We start from the raw sequence: 6,580 nt of genomic DNA, 5'->3' as shown, positions 1-6,580 counted from the left end.
TAGTGTAAGGATTTTGAATATTCACCTCTTCGGCGTTCTCTGCGTTGCTAGCTTTTGATGTCCTCGGCGGTTTAACTGGTCGAGGTTGCTGTGTGATTATTTCTGGAGGTGCGTTTGCTTTCGCGGTTGGATTGATTGTGACATTAGTTCCGTTGTTGTCCGATTGGTGTCCGTTAGTTTCTTTTGATCTCCGGGAAGGGGGTTCCTTCGCCAGATGGAGCAGCAGATTTGCGAGGGAGCTCCATACGGCTCCTAATAGATGTAGGCTGCAACCATACACTGTATGCAAGGCATAACCATGGATTATAGTATCGATTAATAATTTGATTATACGAATGATCATGAATATTCCAACGAGTCCAGCGGTCGCAGATCCGAAGTTAACGAATCCTCTCCAGATTCGAGAGGCGGTGCTCTCGACTATTTTGTTTAAAGAATCTTCATTAAGTAAATTATACACTGATATTCCGTCAGTATTGACGCTGTGGCCCGTTAGTCCTCGAGCCACAGTGTTCAATAATGCTGGTTTTTCGGCAGGAAACATAATGTGGTCTCTTAATTTTTTTAGATCGACTTCAGAGTAGATTCCACTCACGGCTAGTGGTCCGGGAGTGAGATACTTCCATGTTAAAGAGGCCATAGGCTTAAATTGTTCAGGCGATACTTGTCGGACTTGAATCGTAGGTGTAAGCTGTATCCAGGTATCCTCTATACGGTATAAGGTGGGTAGTTCCATGCTGCACTCTCGTTCATTTCCGAGCTCCGTGATAATTCTAGATTTAGGTGTTAGGAAGAAAGTATTATTTCTTATAGTAACAGGGAGTTCGGTATAGCATTTTTCAGTTCTTCTTGCCATTGCTTCCACAGGAATACATTTAACTATGTGGACGGCTTCTCCTGCAGTGACGGCCATGTATCCAGGGCCTTTCATCAGCCGGTAGGCGAATTCATCTGGTTGGAGAGCGGCGAAAGATAAAGCATTTGTTATTACTTGTCTTTCTAGTTCGCATTTTTGAGAAATGACGTTATTATATAGGGATGTCATTTGCTGTTTGACGTGTTTTTCGATGTATACGAATTTGGAATTCATATATGTAAAGATGTCTAAATTATTAACGGCGATGGTTCCTTGTTTCGCGAACGTATTTCCTGGCTTTACTTCTAGGATGAATAGTTTCGGATGTTCCGTGCATAGCAGTGTGTATCCACACAGGGGAAGTTCCTTAGTCTTCATAAGAGCAAAGGTAATTTCTTGAGTTACTAGGCTGTATATTACTGGAGAATCGGAGTGAGAGCTGTCTTCGAAGATCTTGTTTGCTGGTCCTTCATAAAGGACATCGTATCGTTGAAAATTACATGTATCCGTAGGTACGGGTTTCCAGTAAGTATATCCATCGTCGGCGTCTAGACAAGAACCGGCAGCAAGATTGCATACCGTTCCTGATCTTAATTTAATTTTTCCAGTATTTATTTGCACTGGTACGTAGGCTGATTTCAAAGTAATTTTTACAGCGGCTTGGACAACTACATTGTCCCAGGTTCCATATGGATCGGAATATTGCGCTCCTTTACAATATCCGTCGACTTGCAATCGTCCCCTAAGGGTGACACTTCGGTACGTCGTTTGATTAACCTTGATCCCAAGGATTAAAACGTATTCGGCGAGTGTTATACTCCCGTCTTGAAACATACGCAAGCACTGGGAATGTCCGGTTTCATGGACATAGTCGGCTTTTCCGTTGTGAACGGCTGAGATGTGTGAGTGCATTCCGCAGTGGAAAATAGTTCTTGAAATTTCGATCTTGCATTGAATAACTTCAGTATGACTGTAGTCAGATAGTTGTAACAATTGGATATGGACACTAGATGTATTTGGCTTTCGAATTTTTAAGTCACATTCGCCAACGTCAAGAAGAGAGACTGTAGTGACGTTGAGGTTTTGTCCTCCGCAATCGAATCCAATTAAAGCGGATGCTTCACTTAGTAAGATTATTAGGATAAGGGACGTCATTATGTCTGAAATAATGATCCCTAACGTAAGATATATATATACATATGTATTTTTGTATTATATGATTACATGAGTAATAACTAGTACTTATGATTACTGCTAGAGTATATGGAATATATATGTGTATTCATTTGCGGTGAGATTATTGTTTTAACATAATACACCGCTGCCACTAAAATTTTATTATTTTTCCTTAAGCGTTAGATTTCCCACTAAAGTTATTTATTTTTATATGTATATATGTATTTGTGGTGGGATATATATATATATATTATTTTTTATTATTATTTTTTTTTTTTCGCGGTGGGATTATTTCTTTAAATTAGCTGCCACCAAAATATTTTATTTGAATTAATATATATATATATATATATATATATTAATTTTTCATTACTATTATTCTATTTTTCCCGAGTCATACACGTATATACTCTAAATGGTTAATTATATTATCTTTAAATATGTACGCTGCCACCAAAGTAATTAATATGTATTTGTTATACAATTATATACGACTGATGCGTTTTTTTCTCTAAATATGGTATATATGGGTGTATATAATAAAGGCTTATTCAAATGGAGGTAAGCATTATGCATGCGTTAATATTAATGTTAAGACTCTTATAGTGATTCTATGCGATTTACTAGATCGTCTCTAGTTTCTAAGTCAAGATTTGCTTCAGGAACGCTATATTCGATTCTCAGAGTTTGTGAATTTACGATTAGAGCTACTAATCGTTTACAATTTTCTTCCTCTCCAGATACGTGTTGGAGGAATTAGTAATATGCGCGTGTACAAGTTGAGCATTCTATAAGTGGTCTATTCTGATAGCATTTCCCTCCGCATATCCGACAGGCGATTTTTGGCACATTTCCAAAATGGAATGCATGTAGATATTGCGTTAAGACCTTATTATAAATTCGTGGCTTATAACATTCGGCGCAAATTATGTAAGGGTCTTCGGAACCCATGACATCGTGTGTTAAAGTTATGGTACATCTTATGTTTAAACTATTGAACAAAGTATTGTCGAGCAGTGGGTGGACTGGTGTCTTGGCCTTAATTGGTAGACACATCTTTGAATTCAGGAAATTTGACCCTGATTATGTGTTCTGCAATAGGCGAAGGCATTTATGTCATTTATGTTCCTCCCACGTTTTCTTTCAATTATAGCTCTTTCGAAATAAGTATAGACGCATTCAGAACAGTTAAAGATAGAGCGAGTAGTTTCGAGAGTAGTATTGCAGAATTCGCATGCAGCGAAGTTAAGATTGCCAGAGGTAATCCAATGGCAGACTGTTAAGGAGGCTTGGCCTCTGAGTCGGCTGAGTCTATGACAAGAACAGCACATGCGTATTACACGAGATTCTACAAGTCTTTTATAAAATATAATCTTTTTACATTTTGCCTCATGGATTTTTGGAAAATGAACTAGGAGGCCATGAATCAGATGATTACAAGTAGTGCTGCTTGGAGTTTCCATCGTGATGACAGAATTTTAGTTCTTGGATTTTAATTTTGTTCTCTATTTTCTTTGTTACTGTTTTCGCGTTCGCGTTCCTCCTGTATATAATTTAGAAAACACTGCTCAGTGCAGGTGGTAATAGGAGTTATACGGCATACTTTCGTCGTGCATATGCAACATTCGAATTCGCGAAAATCGTTCAAAGGGCAGAATTGAGATATACTGTGGTATTTGATTTGAACAAGACGATGGGTACAGATGTCGCGATCTTTGCACGTACGGCAAAAATATAAATTTTCTTTCTGGCAAAGATATCCGTTCCATTCCTCATGTACTACATGAGCCAACGTATCTGTGTTAATTTCGGATTGCATGTTCTTACGATTCGGGGGTTCTTTCTTCACTTATGGAAACGGTTGGAGGTTGTGTATCCCGAAATATTCTGGCTATATTTCTTATGCACGTGGGGCAAGTGGCTAAAGGCCTTATGATAGATATAGGCCTGTAGCAATGAGCACAGAGTGTCTGTATTGCATGGGGTGCAATGGATATTACGTGGGAATTTATGGGTAGGTAGAATCGTTGGGTAATAGGAGTATAGAGTAAACAGTAGCAAGGACAACAATAATGGTTATGGTTATGGATGTGGAGATACCCGTGTAATTTTATACATGCGGCATTAGGTATTTGTTGAGACATCACAAATAGTGGAAAGGAAGTATATAGATAGTATTTCAGTAAGATCTCTGATGCAAATAGAACATTGATGTATGGGGCTCAGAGTGGTTAGGTTTCGTAAGCAGTTGGCGCAACGGTATTCCACGTGGAATGGTCCAATGAAGAAATAGTGAACAAAGAATTGAGGAAGCTGAGTAATTAGTAGAGATAATTGTATCTCGATATAGCAGGGCTCACAGAAGTATGTATTGAAGTATGGATCTCGGTATCCTTGAGTTATCGCGCAACAAAAGACACCAGACATTCTTTTGATATGTCCTATAGCGCAGGGGTTCTGTCGTAGACATTTACGACTATGGGGTATGTATAATCGGTATGAGTCGAAGTCTCTTCTAGTGTTTGTAGTAATTTAGTAGCTGTTGCGACACAGGGAATGCAATTAATTATATCTTGAGTTTCTATTACCACTATACCGCAAGTTATGCAGTATTCTTCTTTAACTAGATGACTATTTACGAAAAAAAATGTCTATGAATTTTCTGGTAATTTTCCCGGATTATCGCGGTGTGAGTTTGATCGTAACACCGGTCACAAAAATTAGTGTCATCCTCGAGGCAGATTGCCCCGTGGACATGAGTGCAATGAGTGAACAGGAATGAATCCCTGATTCGATGTACCTGCTGGATATTTGGCTGCGGCCGAATCGGCTGTCGGTGCCAAAGCATCTGAAATAAAAAGAGAAATTAACATTAATGTTTCATCCGGGTTTAGAATGTGCGAGCTTCACTTTGTCGACGTGGACAATTCGAGTTTGATTTCCGATTTTGAGTTTGACGTTGCTGGGAGGTAATAATTCAAGTACCTCATGGGGACCCGTATACTGGTCGGCGAATTTTCCTTTACGCGGTTCTTTTAATAAATAAACTAACGTTCCTTGTTCAAGAGCTCGAGGGTTTATATTTCGATCATAATATCTCTTGCTTCTCTCTTTAGCTTGTACTAGATTTGAATGAGCTTGAGCTTGCAGATCTCTTATTTTATTAAAGAGGTTCGTGATATATTCATGGTAAGTAGGTTCAGTATTTTCTTCGATGATAGGATGTGCAGAGGGTAGTCGAGCTATTCGCCCGAAAACCAATTCGTAGGGTGAATATCTAGTTCCTTCGTGTACGCTAGTGTTGTATGAAAACATTGCGAGTTTAATATATTCGTCCCAATTTACTTCTCTATTTATTTGTGTCTTTAGATACTCCGTTAGTACATGATGTGAGCGTTCTAGTGATCCATTTGACTGAGGGTGATAAGCTGTGGTCTTAAAATGTTGTATGCCAAACTTCTTCGTTAATTGTCTCATTAGAGCTGATAAAAAGTTAGTTCCCTGATCCGTTAATATGGCACGAGGGGCTCCGTATATGCAAATAAATTCCTTGGTAAAAGCGTCAGCTATTGTTAAAGATGTGGCTTCTTGTAGAGGTGATGCCACGGAATATTTCGTTTGTAAATCTTGCATGGTTAATATGTATTGATGATTGTTATCCGTGATGGGCAGAGGTCCCATAATATCTAATGAAACCTTGTCGAAAGCCATTCCAGGCGTATCAGTAATAACCATTGGTTGCTTTGTTTTAACTCTAGTTAATTTCTTTAGCTGACATTCACGGCAAGTCCTTATAAAATCTTGAATATCTTTCTTCATTGTCTTCCAACAATATCGAGAACGGAGGCGGTTATATGTTTTTGTCACTCCTTTATGTCCGCCATGCGCAGAGGCATGGTTTTCTAAAATTAGGGAGAGTCGGTGTTCTATTTCAGGAGTCTGTATAAGATTTAGGCATATGGTAATTTTGACAGGTAATTCTTGGAGATGTTTTTTAAACTGGTTAATTATATAAGACCATGGCAAATCGTCGAAACGGTCGGTTTTGCTAAGACTGAAAGATGATAGATTGAGTTCGGTAATGACATCTACTAAAGATTTCAAACAGTTTTTAAGATTTTGAGCTTCTATTAAAATACGATTGTTTAATTTTATAGGGAAAGCGATAAGCGTGTTGGATTCTACTGTACGAATTCTGGCTCTTTCGAATGTTAATTCTTCGTAATTAGGAAGCAAGTTAGCTTCTTGATATAGTTTAGCTCCATTATCGTAAGGAGTACCGTCTTGGTAAAGAAATATTACATGATTATCTTTTTGCTTTAATAGGCTTTCTCGTACTTCTCGTATTTGAGCTCGGCTCCATGGCGGTGGCTCTGGAGGTTTCGGTTGATGAGGTATAATATTCGAATCTATTATTTCAGTATAATCGGACTCAGTACTTTCGTCGGAGTCTGTTACTTCTTCGATGATAACTTGACTGTCGTCGTGATCTTCAGAGTTGATGTTGGAGTTTTCTAATTCTTGACGTTGTATGGGAGTAGAGGTTCT

This window comes from Camponotus vicinus, unplaced genomic scaffold (assembly GCF_025532165.1).
Source record: "Camponotus vicinus isolate PSW18456_S1 unplaced genomic scaffold, iyCamVici1.0 SCAF_12, whole genome shotgun sequence".
NCBI lineage: Eukaryota > Metazoa > Arthropoda > Insecta > Hymenoptera > Formicidae > Camponotus > Camponotus vicinus.
The sequence above is the reverse complement of the archived record's forward strand: the minus strand, read 5'-3'. Positions refer to the sequence as shown.